Raw genomic sequence first — 19955 nt, 5'->3', positions numbered from 1 at the left:
GAAATTTCTGCTGAAGTATTCTGGCAGGCAGGGCTTCGTTAGGAAGGCATGGGTCTAGCTCTTCTCCTATGCAGTAAAACAATTTGGATTGAAAGGGCGTGTGATGGGAGATAAGCCAAAAGATTTATTGATTTTTAGATAGACAACTGATTCCTGTGCCCTGATGCAGACTGATTAATAATCCTCCATGGATTTTTCCATTTTCTTTACACTAGATATGTTCTTTAGCCAAAATTCACCACGTCAATCTTGGGGGTGTGTTATTGACACCGTTTCACACCAGGCACATAGAATTTGGTTTTCCTGAACTTGGGCTTCATAAGTGTTTATGTTTTATTTCTTTTTAGTCACAAGTATTGATTTCAGTGAGCACCAGTGCTGTAGTAGAAACAAGAAATATTGCTGGGAGCCCACCTGCTGTCCATGCTGCAATAAAAACTATGATCCAATATAGTCCAATAGAAAAACATACTAGGTATATTTTTTGTTGTATTTTTACTCATCTAGCCATCCTGCATCCTGAGCCCCTGGTGCATGTCCAGCTCCAACCTCTCCACATCCTGTACATTAATTTTTGTCAGCCATGGGTTGAATAGGTCCATTTTATTCAGGAATTACCATGAGCCAAACAGGTTGCACTCCTTCAACGCCTGGGTGTGAGGGTGCAGTCCCTGATACAGGTCACTAATGGCAAGATTTTGGCAGCTATACTCATACCCCAAAATATTCCCACCTCCACAGCTATCTACTGTGGAAGATGTGTCTGCTACACCAAGCACAAGCTATGAGATTTTGGTCTTTTTTCGATCAGACTGTGTATGTGCTTCAGTTGCCTTCATTCCTTAATTGACCTGCTTAGTCATCACTTCTGTAAATAAATTGTTTTAATCTGCTCCACATGTTTTCTGTGCATCATCATTTCCCTGGTGAAATATTAAGATACATTCAGGCAAAAATCTGAATGTCCACATTACTGAATGATCAAACATAAGAAATTTCAAATTGAAGAAAGAAAACCCAACAATTTAAAGGCTTTGAAAAGGAAAGGCATTTTTAAAGAAAAAAGAAAAATAAAAGAAAAAGAAGTCCCCTATTCTCCAACGCATTTGCTTTGTCCAGAAATTACTTTGGAACTATGAGGCTGTAGTATATCTTGCAAGAACCTGCTGCGGCATTTTTAGATTCTGACCATGTTGGATATATTGCAGGAATAGTTTTTCTTTGTGATTATTCCTCATCCTCTCCTTCCATTTCTTAAACATGGGACAAAACTAAGAAAGAGAAAACAAACCACAGCTAAACCACAGCTGGTATTAGCCATGTAACTTAACACACTGTTGGAAGGGTTTCTGCAAATGGGAAAAACTAGAGATCGACAGAAAGAACTTCACTAAAAAGGTGAGAACAGGAAAATAAATGAAAATTTTTAAAATTGAGAGTTTGAAATTGATGTATTTTAGATTTGACTTCTCTCCTTTCTTTGCATCATGTATTGCATATGCAAGACAAATAAATTACACATTACATGGCTTTCATTATTTGTTCCACACACCACCACCCCCTCTTTTCTTTCTTAATCTGAAGTGTAACCTCAGACAATATGAACTGTCTCATCAATGATTACTTAATATCGGTTTGATCGGGAAGAGAGATTTTCTGTAAGAAGTCAGAAAGGATCCGGTATGAAATTACACTGATGAATTAGCACATTGAGACAATTGTTTGCGATAGTAATGCATTGCTGTGGTGAAGCTGCCACCAGCTGGAGCCACTTTTAACACAGGTGCTAAGAAAATTATAAAGGCAAGATTGGCAGGAGCAATAGAAAAGGATAGGTGTGGAAGAAAATAAAGGGACAGAGGGAAAAAAACCCACACTAATTAGCTAAGAAATGAAGTTCCTTTACAACCACTTTTCACAGCCTCAGAGAAATAAAGGTTTGAATCTAGCAGAGAATAAATACATGTAGAAAAAAAAAATCAGATCAGCTGATTACCTAAGTAAATGTCATCAAGGCTTTACTGTATTTTGAAATAGCTGAATTAAGTTAATACAGACTTGGATGACATACCCCATATTTGCCTGTATAACAGTGGCAGAAAAGGCTTCCTTCAGGTTTGCAGGGAATACGGTGCTTTGTCATGTGCAATTATCATTTAAGCAGAGTGTGTTAGTAGCCACTGTAAGCAGAAAACCATAACAGATAGAGCAACTGCTTTGAATAGCAGCCATGCCGTAATACTGCCTCGAAATACTGTACACTGACATCTCTGCTTTTTTTTGCTGAGAATCCAACATAAGGTCTCACGCAAACTTTATCTCAAAGACTTTGGGTAAGAGATAAGGAGCAATCTTTATGTACCACCTTTGTGAACATTTATCATGTGGCTAGATGTGGGGGGAAAAAAAAACAAACCCACAGCAAGAGTTGCTCTTTTTTTCTTCCCCCCCCAACAGAAATAACAATGTCCATCATTTTTGTTGTTAGTAATTAGTTGGATGCCTACAAGCTGAACGGGATGCGAAACTGGTGGTTATGCTGTTTGCTTTCTATCAAAAAATAGGCTTCTTGGAAGCGATCTTCCTTGTTATCCCAGAAATCAAGCAGGTATTAACTAACCTAGGGAGAAGCCAAGCTAACTCTGGTAACCTTTTTTGTCTCCTGGGTGTCCCTCACTACATAACACCCAGGTAGCTCTTTTATCACAACAGAGTGAGAACAGTTTTGTAGTTGCATATAGATCCTGTTGTTCCATTTTCACTCATGGTTAAATGATACACTTTTTCTCTTGGCACGCATCTACGATTTTAAACCTAATCATTTTAAATTACCAAGGCATTCTGATATTTTTAATTTTCAGGTGATATGTTAGTAATAGACAGCAGACCTGTTTTGTTACGAGGAAGTATATGGGAATAGCCCTAGTCCTCAAAACATAAACAATACCCAGTGAAGCATATTCTGTAAATGTGCTTAGAGACAGGCAAGCTAAAGAAAGGGAAAAAATAGATGAAAAGATTTTTTCTTCTGCTACTTAAACATGATATAGAAAGACGTACAATCAAAAAATGCAGCGACTTTACAACTGAAGGCGCATGTGGCTTGTGGAGAACTAGAAAGTTGCAGCAAGTTCCCAAGTACCACATCGGCAGCGGGACTCCTTCCAAAACAGTCATTTTAGCATCCTTGCCTCTCCAGTTTACCAGATCAGATCTCAATAATGTTTGCTTCAAGAAGGAGGCCTTGTTCCACCTTGTTCCACCTTCTAAACTGGTGTCACAATCAGTCCCTACCTGGAAACAGTAAGTGATAAAAATGTGCCAGCCCTCCTTCCAGTGATGGTGTGCCATAGGAAAGGCTGATGTCTCTTACTAAAAAAGCAAATTTTCACTTGCAGGTGGTCAGGATTGAGCTATCCGAGAAAAAGACTTTGTGCAGCAAGGGCTGAGAGTAACTGCGGGAATAATTTGGTTTATTCTTTTGATGAAAGTAAGTTGGTAAGCTTATATATAAGCCATATATCAGTAAGCTGGTTTTTTAAATACGTATGCTGATATCTGAAACTTTGAGCAGGCCTTTCTTTAATGTCTTTTACTCACGCAAAAAAAAAATTCTTCAAAATTCATGATCATATGGTTCACTCACCCCACCAAGCAAAGCATTGTCACCTTTTACAGGTGACTCTAACTGCACGTCATTACCAGATAACTTAATTCAACTTCCCGGAGGTATTAGGCTATTTCTGCTCTTCTGTCCAGTCTCATCCTGCCTTAATAAGCCGAGCCAAGGCACAGTTCTTAACTCTTGCTGTTTGTCTTATAAGATATCAACTCCGGCTTCACAGAGCTAAGGTGGCACTAAAGGTCTGCAAGAGGGTTGGAGTCTTAACTGCTATGGATTTGAACAGGAATAAAAGATGTCACCACCCGGGAAAACCATACACTGCAAATCTAGTTCTTCACCAGTTTAGTACAATTTCAATCCAAAACACATCCCACCCTCCAAGTACGATCTCTGCAAACTCTTATGTTGAAGTCACTCTTGTACCTCTGAGTTGTTGTGTGTATTTAGTATATTAGCTCTGTCTGACAGAGTATCACACCTGTACTTTTACAGGCGTTCAGTGAGGGGTTAGAGTTCATTTAAAAGCTATTCCTTGACTAATTTTGCATGGCTTACTGGCCTGAAACTGGAGACATTGAAGATCCTACTGTAACTTCTCCAAACAATGGAGATGGTATAAGTGCAGAAACAGAGATGTAGACAACCGTACATGCAAACATCATAAACATATGTATATATAGTACCTAGAAACAATATAGAACATTTATGGAATTTTTTTTCATTCTCTTGCATTCAAATACTCAGCCAGCAATAGTTTTATGGAATTTGTACAAAGTGAAGATACTGTAACTTAATGATATTAAATGACTCTTCCTAAAATATCGAACAAGTCTCCACTTTCCTTACATTATCATACATTAGTAACAATCCTAAGTAATTGTAATGTATGAAAATTGAGTTCCTTGGCTGAAACAACCATCTATTCAGCAAACAAGAGCAGCTGCTAAATGCTTCATTGTCACCAATATTCATGGAAAGGGGACTTGAAGAAATTTAGAGGGGGAATAAAAAATAAGAAATGTGAAAAACATTAATGCGATGCTGGAGATGAAAATTGAACAGGCACTTTTGAATGTGTGTTTATAGAAGTGTAATCAACTTCATATCATTTCTTTAATAGAGAAAATTAAATGCGGAAATTATGCTAATAGGATGGTATAGTTCAGAATTTAAGCACAGGAGCTGGAAATCGAAGTTACAGTTCCCACTGCAACTGAACAAAGGCTCTTCCATCTCCACTGACTGAAAGTCTGAGCAAAAGAGTTGTTATACCTGAAAAGGCATATACTCATTATATGGGGTCTGTTCTTTTAATGTCTCCAAATTAAAGCTGATGTTGGTAACTTAACATTTCTTGGCTTTTACTTTAGCATAAGTTTAACATTCAGTTATCTAAGGAACATTAAAGAAGCCTGCCTTCCGAATCCAGATGAGATAAGCTGAATTTTTTTTTGTTCACTTTTAGTTATACAAAATCAAATTGCAGTGTTTGTATAGGAGCAAGGGCGCTGGCAATACCATGTCCTGAGAGGACTATGTGCCTGGAGAAATGTCTGATGAACCTGGTAATCAGCCCAACGCTGTAGGAGAGTGAGTTATGAATCTGTAATATTTGTTAGATTGAACACCTAGGCTGATTTCAAAGAAAAACAACTTCTGGCCCCTGAGACAGCAACTGCTGGCATGTGCCTGGTGGATGTCTCCTCTGCAGAGGGGCTGGCATCCAAAACACTGATGGGAGTCTGGCAGAGTGCTGGAGGTGTGTTTTAGGAAGGTAAGATGAGCACCCTTCATCCTGAAAGTGGAAAGGCAAAGGGAAGGAGAGGAGCTCAACCACCAGCATTTGGTAACCAACACCCTGAGATGTTTAGTCCTCTGCGAGAGCACATCATCAGATCCCTGCTCTGAACACCTCTCTGGAGAGACCTGTTTTCCTCCACAGAGCGTAATGAGAGCTCAACAAAACCCTCAATCTGTAAAAGTGCATGGTGAGAATTCCCCTAAAGGCTCAAGTCTTCACCAGATCACCTCTGATGAAAGCTGTCCGATTAAACTCTGGTGAGTAAACAAAGCACATGTATTCGTGTACATGTGTAGGTCTGCGTGTATGTCCTTCTGCAGATATACCTAAAAATGGGAATGATCATGTAAAGTAATTCTTACTAGCTAGAAAATGTGCAATAAAATAATTGCAGACAGCCTTAAAAATTTATATGAATTCCATGAATGCCATTAAAACAATTCAGTGAATGTATTTAAGATCTAGAAACATACTTCTTATTTTGATAGCCTGCATTTTCCAGCAACTTCAAATACATATTTAAACAACATAAACACCTGAATTCATATACGTTTTCTCATGTTGGCTGAAGCAGCAACATCACCTAATTGATAAATTCTGCTATTAAATAAAAATAGATGTTATGGTAATGTAACAGGGCATGACAGTTCATGGGTTTGTGTAATTAGACAACAGACTCCAGCCCACTCTCGTCCAGGTTGCCTGAGAGCACAGAAACTTAAACACCGTTGACATGCTAAAGTGAATGACTGACATCAAAATACTGCTTCCATAATGTTATTGCTACCTTAAAGGTGCGGCAAATTTTTCAAAATGTAAGATTAAAAAAAAACAACAAAAGATTCAGCTTGGAAATTTTGAAGCGCAGCCTCTTCCTTAGAGCTAGACTATTTTAAATTGATTGGTTTTACAGGACACTGTTAAAATGCAATAGGAGAGGAAACATTAACAGATAACTAAAAGTACCTCCTATGCTAAAAACTACTAATTGCTAAAAATGTTGCCAACAACTGGCAGAAGACAGATGGAAATACAATACTTTGATGTAGTTTACCATCAAGTAATTCGCAGTCATATACTTGTGCCTATATATTGCTTTCTGAAACAGAGTTCAAAGAATTACTACAGCTCTGTACCTAGAGAGCAGAGAATATAAGAGAGGAAATATCTTGTAACATCCTGCACCATTAGATAATATTTTCATAGAGCTCTTTAAGGAAAATAGACTTTCCAAAGCATTTGCTGATGGTTGAATTACCAGATTCCCTTACAACCAAAAGAATGATGTTAGATGTTCTTCCTGACAGCACAGATCTGCCTAGAAATGGGTAATCATTAGTATAAAACTAGCATGTAACGTTTGTGCTTGAAAAGTCAAATCAAATGAAAATACAATTAGGCATAGATTTCAGCCAGTTAATTATTCATCCTGAGCAGCATATAAAAATTTAAAGCTCTGTAACAGGCAAGCTGTATTTATCCAACTTGTTCAAGACATTGTACTCTCAAGCTTAGCTGAAACGTTCACAATATGACTGGTTTAAATCTCATCTGTGTGTTACATACGGATTTTACCATTATCAAATTTGCCATTAACAAGTTTTGTAAAAAAACCCGAAACACAACAAACAACCAAACAGGTAGCTGTAAAACTTGGTACTTTGGTTTCAATTTAAAGAACAATTAACCTCTGTAATTTTTAGACACAGGAATGTACAGTTAGCTTAATAGGGGAGGATTGTAATAAGTATTTATTAATGTTTTAGATTAATGCAAGTTACAGTATGAAATCACAGGATAATCCTGACAGACTTGACATGGAGAAAGCAAACAAATGGAAATTATTAAACAGCAGCAAAGTGTAAAACAATCAAGTGTAAATCAATCAAAAATTAATATGGACATAAATATATTATTATAATATAATTCATTTCTTTATATCCTTTTCAAAACCATAATTCTTCCATTATTCTGTGCTGTTTTATCTTTTTTTCCCCAGGATTTTCTTCAGAGGCTTTCACAGCACTAGTGAAATATACCACATTTTCAGCAACACGAGCTGTTTTATTTCCCATGTTCATAGCATGAACACATTATTTTTAATCCTCTAATTTTATTTTACAACTATCAAAACAATTTTTAGCTCTGAATGGTGGGTTCAGCAGTTCTATAACAATGTAGCTCTTCCAGAAATACATGTTTGATTACGAAAGGAGGCTTTTCATGCAGAATAGTGCAACTCCCTCAAATAAGACTATTAATAATAAACAGAAATACTGCATTTCTTTGATAGTGATGAATAATAACATTAATATTTAAATCATTATGGTCTGGCTGATTATTTGATTCTTCAGTCAAAATTAATTCGAAAGCAAATTTTTTACACAGTTTATTGAATTTAGGTATCACCTATTACATAGAACAGTGATGTTGTTTATAAACAGATTGTTTTCATCATTATTCCATTTTTATTCCTTTAAACAATGTCCTTGATTCAGGGATCTTCCAATATGACCAGGAGTACCTGTAGACCCCTGTCAGGAAAAAAAGGAAATTAAATCCCAAGCAAAATATTTAAAGCAAATGAATTCTTCAGAGGCTGGCCCAAGATTCTCTGTTATCAGAAGAAAGACACTTGTAGGATTAAAAGTGTGCTTATTCATGTTTCATCATTTCCTACAATGGTCTGAAAGGCACTATGCTTTAAATATAAATAAACCAGTGACAGTTAATTAACATACAGTCCTACTAAAGAGGTCTCCTCAAAAGTAGGCAGATTCAAGTTATGCAAAGATGACTGCCATCAAGGAAATTTTTGTAGTGCGTTTCATAAATGGATGACATGGCAGGCAAGTAATAAAAGTAACCTGAAATAAAATATGATTTTTAAAAACAGTGTGTTTTTTCGTTGCTTTCCAGAAGCAGCCTTTACCAAATGGTTTCATTTGTTCCATTCACACAGTTTGTTCAAAACCACCCTTGTAATAATTAAGGGCATCCTGAAGTCAGTGGCAGTTGCGATAATTGCTCAGAACAGTAAAAAAAAAAAAAAAAAATCAAAATTAAAAAACCCAAGAGTCTTAACTTTAAAGTTGTTGGTGGGATTTCTTGTGACAGCCTGAAAGATGAATCACTAGTACTACAGGGACAGCTACTGGCTGTCTGTGATTGACAAAGCTGGTATAATTGTATGACTTTCATGTATAACGGTTTAAGCAAAAGCAAGTAGGTATTTTTTTTTTTAAAAAAGCAAAAAACAAAAAACAAAACAACAAAACCATAACCAAACCCGACACAGCAAAAGGACAGGAAAGCTTAGCTGTGTTCAGTGTCCATTGATGAAAGCACTGTTCTCTGATCCATGCTGCTATTGTTGGTTTTAGTTTAGCTCCCTCTCAATCAATATCTAACGGGGCATGATTTAATAAGGTTTTATAATCTCCAAAAATGGGGGGAGGGCAGTTGTGGTATTGTCATTCATCAAAGGGGGCCTTTCAGGTTTCTTTGCTTTCACCTGCTGGGACCCATTTGGTCTCTTTCAAAGAGAATGCAATGACAAAATGAATGAGAAATGCTAGAATAAGAGTCCCTTATTCTACCCAATAATATAATCAATGAGTACTTGTAATCCTTATTGTACTTCACAGAGGTAGTTGTAAGACAATTAAATCTTGCTTCTCAGGCAAACGATTTTGGTAGTTAACCTGAAACAGCCAACAACATTGTAGAGAATGAATGCATCTGAAGCAATGATGTAATGGGACACTGCTTAGCTAGAAAAGCCTGGTGGTTTGGGGGTTTTTTGGTTTTGTTTTGATTTTTTGGCAGCCTGAAACTGCAGTATATGTGAGTTACAATTACAGAAAAATACTGGAAAAAAAGAAGATATTTTAAATTTAATTCTCAAAGGTATGAAAAGGGTGAATAGTCCATATATATGCTTTTTTAAATGCAGTTTTTATCCTAAATGTACAACAAGAGAGTCTTATATTTTTATGACAGTCTAAATTCTAAATGGTGGCTTAATAAATAGCAAACATTTACATAGTTAACATCATCATGATGTGACAACCAATTTAGCTTTAATTTCATTTGCATCAGCTAAATTCAATTCTAGCCTTTTTCCTCCTTATTGAATTGCTTGCATGTCAAAAGAGAGCTTGTACTGTTTTGAAGAGACATGCATTCATTCTGTACTCTGCATTATTTGTCCACCTTCCACTGCGAGGACGTTATTCTCTGAAAAACACTTATCTCCTGCATCATATCAGTTTATTTACTTTTCTCTTAAAAATTGCATTTTTACTATTAGACTCACTCTTGCATCATCTACATTATTTCAGCAGAATTGGAAACATTTGGTGCTATAATTAGAGCACCACACAAAACAGAAATGGTAAAATAAGAATTGTTATGCCTCAGACAGCACAGCCAGAAGATGCCAGAGCCAGCAGATGTATTTGTACCCCTACTTTTACATAGGAGATGAAGGGAAATAAATGCTATTTGCCATTTGTATTACGAAATATTTCTAAGGTAAACATGTATACTTTTATTGTCTTAAACAGCAATTGTACCAATAGTTGAGATTAGACTGCCAGTTTTCACTTTTCTACTCCAGATTTCAAAGAGGAGAAAAAGGCAAAAGTGAGCACTGCCATGGTTTTGTGCTATGCTGTTGGAAAATAGCTCCGTTCTCTCCTTTTTTGGGGGTGTAAGAGTGTCTCTTTGGCAAAAGGTCCATGACAGCCATGTGAGACGATGCTTTGCATTGGATAAGGGACAGTGGGACAGTGCTCTCTCAGAAGGCAATCTACCTTATGAAAATTTTAAGATTTACAAATATGTTAAAAAAAACCGAGAGAGCTATCTGAAAGGACATACAGAAATACAGAGAGAGTCCCAAAGCCCCTGAACGACTGTCCATAAATGCCACTGGAAGAACTCTAATCCTTGCCAGCTTTCCAGGTTCCATGTGACCATTTTGTGATAAATCCCATGCATGTTGTTTTGTACTTTGAGTCATAAATACTCCCAATCTTGTCTTAAAATTAAAGCTCCCTTGTCAGGGAAAGGCCACATAATGCATTTTAAAAATGTCATATGGAGTAGCTTACTCTTTATAAATACTACCCAGCAAAGCAGATCTGCAAGAAGAGAAAACAAAAATATATTCAGCTGTGCCTCAACTGAAAGGAGCGAGTCTAATTTTGGGCAGAGAACATCAAATTTTCTGGTTGATTTAGACTAGATATTGTGCTAAGATTATTCAGCATTGAGTAGGAAAAAGTTTTGCATGTGGGATACAGTGGAAAAAACACATAAAGGAAGAGAGATGCTCCCTAGAAATGGTTTGGAGGAGAAGGCAGAGGGAAACCACGATGGGGGGTTCCCAGTGAGAAAGGCCCTTGCCCATATGCACACAACACTGCTGGTTACTACAGTTTCTGCTCCTTCGACTTTTTTATACAATGAAAATCACTATAGTGTTAACTTCTCCCTCTCTCTTTCGTAAGTGTCCTGAGTCAAATCCCGTCCTTTTGCACTGAATGTCCAATTTGCCCTTTGTACTAGGAGAAGCATGATTTGGTCTCCTGAATCAAACTTGGCTTGCCAGTAGACAACCAGTGGCAACAGCACCAGTAACTGAGGTTTTACATAAAAACAGTGTCTCTTGCTGGCAATCATTGCTTTCTGCATAGGAAAAGCTCCTTCTACTCTTTTATATACAATAAAGATCATTATAGCATTAATATTTTATGCCCATGGGAGCTACCCTTGTTACTTTACTTGTGTGTTTCCCATTCTAAAATAAGAAGCATGAGAGATACCATGCAGAATTAAAATGTCATTTCTGGGCTTTATAGCTGGTGTTGAACTCCAGGACTCTGATTTTTAAGTCTTCTCTCTATGAAGAAGAGTCTATGATGACAATTCCAAGAATAGCTGGCCATATGTGCCTGCAGTGCCAAGCCAGGCTCACTAAGGGCTCGTCCTCCTCACTCAGCACTGGCCACGGTGACCACTGGTGTGCAGGAGTGTGCTGGATGGGGAGAGCAGACAGCTGTGTTCTCCTTGGCTTTCACAAGCAGGAACAGGAGAAAAAGTTTCTCTAGTCTGCTTCTTTCTGCCCCATTTTTGTGTTTGCTGGGTGTTTACTTTTCCTTGTGAAGAGGAGATGCTTTCCTCCTCAAGTTCCTCAGCTCTGGCTTAAGGAATGCAGCGGAAGAAGGAATCTACCTCTACAGCTCTGCTCTGACTCGTTTTGTAAATAAAGGTTACATCAGTACGGATGGGATGTTTCTAGCTTTGTGGTGCTGTTGAACTCAGCTGCTTAACCAGCAGTGACAACATTGCTGAAGGCTTCTCCTTCAGCCTGATTGCCTGGCATAAGAAATCCATTACAGGAGAAGCAGCAAGAGTTGTCCCACTCTTGTTTCTTTCAAAAACAAAAGCTCAGGAAAGTCACTTAGTGGCAGCCAGGTCTATTCTCTTATTTTTATTCCTGATGGCCAGGCTGAGCTTGCTGGAGTCCAACAGCCTTGGGCAGCTTGCAGGTGGACGGGACTTAAACAAAACCATGTGGAAAGCTGCTAGGAGAAGACTCCTCAGGTATCTGTGTGCTGCTTTTGAGGGTGGCATTAGCGTGCCTGTTGAGTTTGGTTGGTGAGATGAAGTGCCCCTCTGCACAGAAGAAAGTTCAAAAGTATCCCTTAATTTTCCTTTCTTCTTTATTTTCTGTGTTAAAGTTAAAGGAAACATCTGTTAAGCTACTGTGAAATTAGTTTCTTTTTTCTTTAGCAGGACATAATCACCTCTGAATACACAGGTGGCTTTGGTTGCATTTGACCCATGGTGGCTGGCAGGTAGTTGGCTGAATACTCTTTCTTTACTGGACTTTTATGTTATTTTGCTTTTAATGGATTTTGAGATGTTTTATAGAAATTGAAACAGAGTTTGTAATACTGTTCCTATACTTCAAAATCATAAAAAAGTAGGAGTTTTTTCTTTCCTAGTAAAAAAGCAGCATTTTGTTCTGGATGTGTTTCAATTTTTTTCTTGGGAAGGGGCAGTGGAAGGTACTGGTTTTTCTGTGGAGCTGGATCATCAAGAAGGGAACTTCAGGGATTAATACAGCTGTATGCATTAATACACAGCACAGTTGCACTCAACATACGCACTTGGTAGTTACAGAGTTAAGTTTCAGCAGTAATTCAGCAAGATAAGCTAACCAAGATCAAATCACAAGGCTACACAAAAATCCCAGAGGAAATGAGAAACACCAGTCCTTATTTATGTCAGCGTGTCTGCTGCGCAAACGTAGGAGGGAAAGTTCGTAGCCAGAAGAGAGATATTTCAAATAAACAAGTCTGTTTTTGTGAAAAGCATAATACAAATCAAAACATCAGCTAATGCAGTTAAAAGCCCTTACAGAACTCGTGTTATTTGTGCACAGGTGCAACAGAAGGATGTCTTTATTTCCTTTTCATTGCCCTACCTTTAATCTTCAGCTTAACTGGACCCGCTGCTCTTTGTACTTTCCCCGGCGATTCCCACAGCGCGGGGTTAAATGAGAGGGACAGATACGATTGCTCTGTGGTCCTAATGGGGAGCACTAAGGTCTGTCAGAATCATAACATCAAGGAGATGTTACATTAGGAGACACGCCAACTGCGGCTTTTACGGTGGTTTTCAAACTGTTTTAATGCAAGCGTTTAAAAGAAAGCTTGCCGTTTTAAAATTGCATTTCTTGGCTCGGTTTTGTGCATGCAAAAACGAGGGTGCCTCTGTGGGAACAGGTACCTGCCTTTTTGTGCAGAAAATGACTTGAGAGTCAGAAGAACAGGTTTGCCATGAACTCTTGCGCCCTTCAGGAGCACCCGATGAGTTGTCATCATGGGCTGTTTTTTTTTTTTTAAGACGTATTTTGTTTTAGTCTGTTTTGGGAGGAGATGGTCCATCTGACAAAATTTAACCTCAAATTCTTTCCTGCACAAAATTCTATGCAGGGATTCACACATGCAATAAAATTTGCCACGGAGGGGCTAGATTCCTAGTATAGCTCAAAGGAACTGCTCTTACTTGCACTTGCCGTGCCCTAGAGCTTTCCTCCGTACATAGCTCACACGCTTGTGACAGAAACCAGGTGGCCATACAGACCTTCTGGTCCTTCAAAGAACCCAACTGGGCTGAACCCAACTCACATCTGCAAGGCTTTTGATAAGATTCATCCCATTAGTTGTAGTAATACAGAATTTAAAATGGTAAGATATTAAAATAAATAATAATAAAAAAGATGATCAAGGAAGATTGTTAGTTCAATAAAAAGTGTGAATACACACTGTCTTATACTGAGAAAAAATATTATTTAGAAGACACTATTTGGGTCTGGCTTGCAGACTAGCAAGCCTCATCTCAAGGTTTTCAGGGATGTGTTGTTTTGCCTACGACTTAGACATAAATTCTTAATTCTGCCTTTGTTACAAGATGTGGCAATTTTATTTAAAATATCTTTAAAAGGAAAGATCCTCTCCAAAATCCCATATTATAATCCAAATAATGCAAAAATTGACCAGTCTCAGAACTTGCTGTGCAAGGCACAACAGAAGTTTTACATGGGCCACAAAAATCTCAGCTTCGTCTCTAGCCAGCTTAGAGGTGTCTGGGTTTTGAATTCTTCTTTTTGTTGGAACCATGTGAAATTAATAATTTGGCAATTTCAAACATTTCAACTTGGATCGAGAAAGAAAATAAAATCTTAGTTTGGGCCCAAGGCAAAAAATTTCTGTGTTTCCCATAGCTTTAGAAAATGCAAGTAAGTTTAAAGCCTTTGTGGATGATATGGACTTGTATAACAGCAAATCAGAAGCTAGGAAATCTATGATATCTGTATAAACTCAGCTATATCAATAGCATATGAAATAAATCATGCTGTTCAGTTTCCTAGGGTGTAATAACTTTTCTGAGAATACATAATTTTTCTACAAGAGTTTTAAAAGAGTTTCTTAAAGTGAGCTGCAAACTACAACAGGTTTGTCGTTCATCCACTGCTGAGCACGGAGGCTTAATTTTACTTTTTTTTGCTGTTGCTTTAAATTAGGCCAGCTATCCAAAAGATCAAAAGAGCTTTTAAATGGCTACTTTGTGATGAAGGAAATGGTGGTGCCTGCCGGAGTACAGTAAATTTTCATACCGCGAAAGTGCAGATTGTGGTAAAAAGTTTGGTAGGCCTGTTGCAAAAGTACAGACAGTTGGGCCAAATTTATCCTAAATACAACCTCGCGGAAATCACCAAATCTGCACCAGGAAAAAAAAAAAAAATGGGATGGGTGTAAATTCTCCCAGGGAAAAAAACAAAACAAAATAACAAAAAACAAACAAACAAAAAAAAAGAAATAAAAAGAAAATTAAAAAAAAAAAAAAAAAGAAAGAAAAACCAAACCAAACCAGAACAACCCACAAACAAAACCGTGCCTTTTTTTTTTTTTTTTTTTTTTCCATGAGGAAAATAGACCCCAGCTGCGTTTGTGTGCTGGGCAGGTCAGTCCGGTCCGGCCCCCGCGGTGCTGCGCCGGGCTGCGCGAGGTAGCGCGGGGCTGCGCGGTGCTCTCCTGCCATCTAGCGGCTCCCGCCCAACATCCCGCCGGGATAAAACTCCACTTAAATCCGGAATCAGTGTATAATGATGCACTTCCCACGTATTTGATGGCGCACCAGGGTAATTATGAGTCAAATACCTGCTCCTCCCGAAATCAGGAGATTCAGAGCCAGCTGGCACCAATGCTTTTCTGACATGTTTTTGGTTTTGTTGGGGGTTTTTTGGTGTTTTTGTTGTTTGTTATTTTGTTGTTGGTTTTTTTTTTTTCTTCTCTCTCTGTGTTGGCACAGGAATTTATGGGCTGGACCAAACTGCAAATCTCCATGTCAGCTGTGTGTTTCAGCCTTTAATCACTAACAAAGAAACATCTTCCCTTGCAACATAATGGAGAGGAATTGGTTGGTTTCACAGAATAATACGGAACAATTAACTTTACAGCCTATTTGTGGATCTAAGTTGTTTCTGGATGTCCAGAGGTATTTATTTTTTCCCTTCTCATAGCTCCACCACTTTCCCCGTTAGCCTTATCCTGCTGGACCCAACCTGGGACCTGTGTATTTTGCCGTAGGCCTCTGAGCTGGTTAGTAACCGTTTCCTTCCCTCTGCCATGTATCTGCACCATTTCCAGATCTTCTCAAGTAACCTTTATTGTCTAATATTTGCAAATTTTTCAGCCTCACACCATTATGAAAGGCTGTTGCAGGTGGTGATGAGGACCTTACATGCACAAATAATTATTATTATCAAGCAAACGTGCAGATCAACATTCACATTCCTCAAAGACCATAACAAGGAAATCCAGATAGTACTAATTATCTGTTAAATAGCAACGTAATAAAGGTTGTATATGAGTCCTGCTGTAAAACATCAAAATCAGCCCAAACCTCCATCTTCACGTCTCTCAAGCAGCATCTCAGTCTGAATATTGAGAAAAACAACATAGATTTTTTTTTTACACGGCATATTCAAAACAAGAACAAGGACAAGGGAGAACAGTGCTCAGGACCAAGCCCAGGAACAGAGCGAAGTGGTTTATTGTACCACCTGTATTGGAATAATTCCCCAACAAATAATTGATGAAAACATCCCCAGATCAATTCTTTAGCCTGGAAACCTCTGTACTGCTTTCCTTTGTAAACTAATGTAATGTCCTTTTTATGGTTTGGTTTGGTTTTTTTTTTTTTTTTTTTTTTTTGCAAATTTCCTTCATGTGACACCTTTTTTTTTGCTCCCTTTTGGATTTCTACAGAGTCGCAGAACAATTTGGATGTTCAGTCTAGATAAAACCTAGATATGTTGAGTAAGACTTTTTTTTTGCATAAACTCAGAAAGGATGCAAATACTGGAACTTTTATATCAAAATTATGTTCTGTGTTTTGACTATCATTCCAGATAGAACAGAATTCTACCACTGCTTTGCACATTTCCTTGCTTGAAACAGAGAAAAATTCATAATTGTTCTGTATAACCCAGATAGCCACATAATTCCCTATCTAAAACTAGAAAACCATGTCTGATATAAGAGTGCTCTTATTCTACTATTGATTTTAGTCGACTTTGGTACCTCAATGAAATGGGAAAAAGTATTTCTTAAAGGTCTATGCTGCTCTCCTTAAATAAAAAACCTGTTCTGAAGCTTGGTTTTCTACATTTTAGACCCTTGACATTCAGTATTTTTCTTGACTGTAGCTACTCTATGATTGGTTTTTTTAAGACCGAAACCTAAAGGGTTCCTCCTATGAATGTTGTCATTCAGTAAGGTCCCCGTTGTGCAGCTCAGTGTCTTCTGCCGTTCCTAACACCTCCTGATTTTCACACGCGCTCCCCGCACCTCCTGGTGTTCCAGAGCACTTTTTGTTTCACGCCCGGCTTCTCCTTCCTCGGTCTCATGTTAAAAGAAGCAGAAAACCCTTTTTCACCACACGTTTGAGCAACGGCTTTCCCATCGCGGGTCTCTCACTCACTCTGCATCTGGGGCTGCCTTCAACCCCGCGGCACACAAAGCCAGGCCAGCCCTTCATTCACCCGGCGCTTCAGCGCGGCATTGTGCGAATCAAAACAAGTTCAATGACAGATGGCTTGTGGCAATTTAATGAAACGTCTAGTCACTGAGCAGCCTCGCTCTCGTGAACTACAGTAATGAACTGGCTATTGTACCAGCTACAGTAATGAAGCAGGCGCGGGCAGAGGAGGCTCTGCACCAAGGAGACCTAAAGAAGGAGGTGCCTCCTTCAGCTCCTGCTCCATGGGCTCCAGATCCGGGTCTGGCAGATGCCCCACACATCCCAGCCATGCACAGATGTTGCTGCTTTCCACCACTGTCATCACTATAAATTTATTTTTATTTCATTTAGTTTTTATTTAAATAGATCGTATTTTAAAATATTTAAATATTTAAAATATTTTAAATATTAAATTTAAATATTAAAATATTTAAATATTTTAAAATATTTTAAAAATATTTTAAATATTCAAATAATAAAATAAAATTTAAATAAAAATTTAAATTTAAATAATGTAGTGTTTTAAAATATTTAAATATTTTAAAATATTCAATTATTTTATTTAAATTTATTTTACTTTTTTATTGATTCATGTTCCACCTGCTCTCCCCTGGAGCGTACAGTGCCTCCCCACACCCTTCGTGTCTCAGAGGGGAAACAAACACCACTACAAGACCTGAACATCACACGTGCTACACAAGAAAGGGGGGGTCGTCGCTGCCACCGTAGTAAAAGGGGGTTGTATATCCTCACTTCCCTCTAAGATTCCGCAGGCAAAAAAAAGTTCCAGGGAGGTTCAGTCGCTCGCTTCCATCCGTGCTGTGCAGAGCGTCTGCACACACCTCTACGTTTCCTGTACTTGCTAGGGATTTGAATAGTGCTGATGCAAGTTTGCTGGGTTTATAGGACCGTGAGTCAATCCTCGGGTACCATGGCGATCAGTCAATTGCAGACATCAATCAGACCCCCGCCGCAGATGATAGAAGTGGCCCCAGTGACTTCAGAGGGAGGGGGGAAAGATCCTTGCTGTTAAAATCTGCTGTTAAAATGCTCAGAGATACAGTTCAGTGCTTTCTGAAGCATGACGCTTTCTGAAGCAGCTTTGAAATTGGGGTTCTGAGTGACACAAGGAATGCTGCCTTTTAAAATATGGCTTTTGGGTTTGGGTTTTTTTTTTTTTTGCCTGAGTTGAAACTGAATGCTGGGCCCCGGTCTGTCCCCAGCGCTGAGCAACAGAAACAGAGTTTTTGTAAGAATTCTGTTTGAGTGTGATTTTGTATTTTGTGTGCACGCTCTTGTATGATTATGCTGATTATATCTGATTTCTCATGGGAACCAGCATAATTTTCTTCATTCCAGTCAAATGGCATTATACTAAAACCCCAGTTTTTGGTTCATTAATACTAGAAAGAATTTTGCCGTTTACTTCAATGGGAACAGAAAATGCTACATTTTCAGTATTGCAACCTATTTCTCCACAAAGCCTTCTTTTACACCCACGCTGATTCTCTAAGATGGAAAAGGTGAGATGAAAAAAATAAGAGGAAATGCAATTTTACAAATTTATTATTTACCTAATTTAAAATGAAATTAGAGAAAGGGAACTAACACCAAAATAGGCTTTGAAAATTTAGAAAGAGACGAAAATCAGATAAATTCAGGTGTATCTGTCTGAAGTTACTCAGATGACAAATTATTTTTGGATTATATATTTCACATTACCACAGTGCTTGCACAGATTAGTCCGTGCCTCTTGCATGGCTGTAGATACTAGTGCCTTCCAGCTCACCAGGACAATGTGCAACATGAAGAGCTCATGGTGGTATTGTTCAAGTCAGCTTGATAATTAATGATTTTTAATATTTTTTTCATCTCTTTTTTGACTGCAGCATTTTTTCAGAGTAGTTTAGTAGGGGATAAATCCCTGCAGCCCCCGTGCTTCCTTCTGACCAAAGGCTGTGCACCAGAGAAACCCTGCACAAGGCATTGCACGTGTCCGGTGGAGGCTCTTCCTGAATGTGGGTTGAGCTGGGGGACAAAGGCTGGAGATGGGGTCAGTGGAGAAGAAGGAGATGAAGAGTTTCAGAGCTGAAACAACAGAACAACAACAGAAGAGTTGTTACTGTTGTCACTGGAGGGTCCACTCCTGTGCCCAAAGCATTTAACCCACCAGCACTGATGCCTACCCAGCTCTCATTAAAGATACTGGCTTCCCCAATGCAGGTAAAACAGTATGTCCACAGTTGTTTTTCCCTCTGCTGGTGCACAGGTCTCCCTCCAATACATCACATGCACTGCTCAGCAAATCTTATCCAAAAACTTCCAAAAGTGATGGAAAATCTCCCATTCGTTGTCAAGACAAAACAAGCAAGTGAGCAAAACACTACCTGTCCCATCAAATGATAATCACCTTTTTAGATAATTTCCCTTTCATGCCTTTGTATTTATCTTGTGGGTGCAGTAATCAACAGCCACTATCACTGTTTTTCAACCCTTTGCACACCAGGGTACTTCAGTATTTCCCTTCATCAGAAAACAACCTCTCTGGTAACACAGCATAGTGGACGTTCATAAATGATGACTTTTTAATGATTCTTACTTCACTGCATGGAGACATGCTTTGTAAAAGTCAGAGACCAGCAGACATGACGATTGCTATATTCATGGAATTATTCCAGGACACCTGGGGAAATGAGCCCTAAAAGAGAAATCCAGACGAGTTATTTTAGCTTCAGGTTTCCCTTTTTTTTTTTTTCAAAGAAACACTCTTTCAACCGTAGTGTTGTGTAGTGATTAATTACACCACCCACTCACTGGCTATATTAATCATAGGTGAGCTCCTTATGGATATTCCAAAAGATTTATTCTCCGTGCTGTTCTATTTCAAAATCCCAGCAGAAATTCAGATAGGGTGAACAAAGCTGTGTC

The sequence above is a fragment of the Numenius arquata genome, chromosome Z (assembly GCF_964106895.1).
Source record: "Numenius arquata chromosome Z, bNumArq3.hap1.1, whole genome shotgun sequence".
Taxonomy (NCBI): domain Eukaryota; kingdom Metazoa; phylum Chordata; class Aves; order Charadriiformes; family Scolopacidae; genus Numenius; species Numenius arquata.
The sequence above is the reverse complement of the archived record's forward strand: the minus strand, read 5'-3'. Positions refer to the sequence as shown.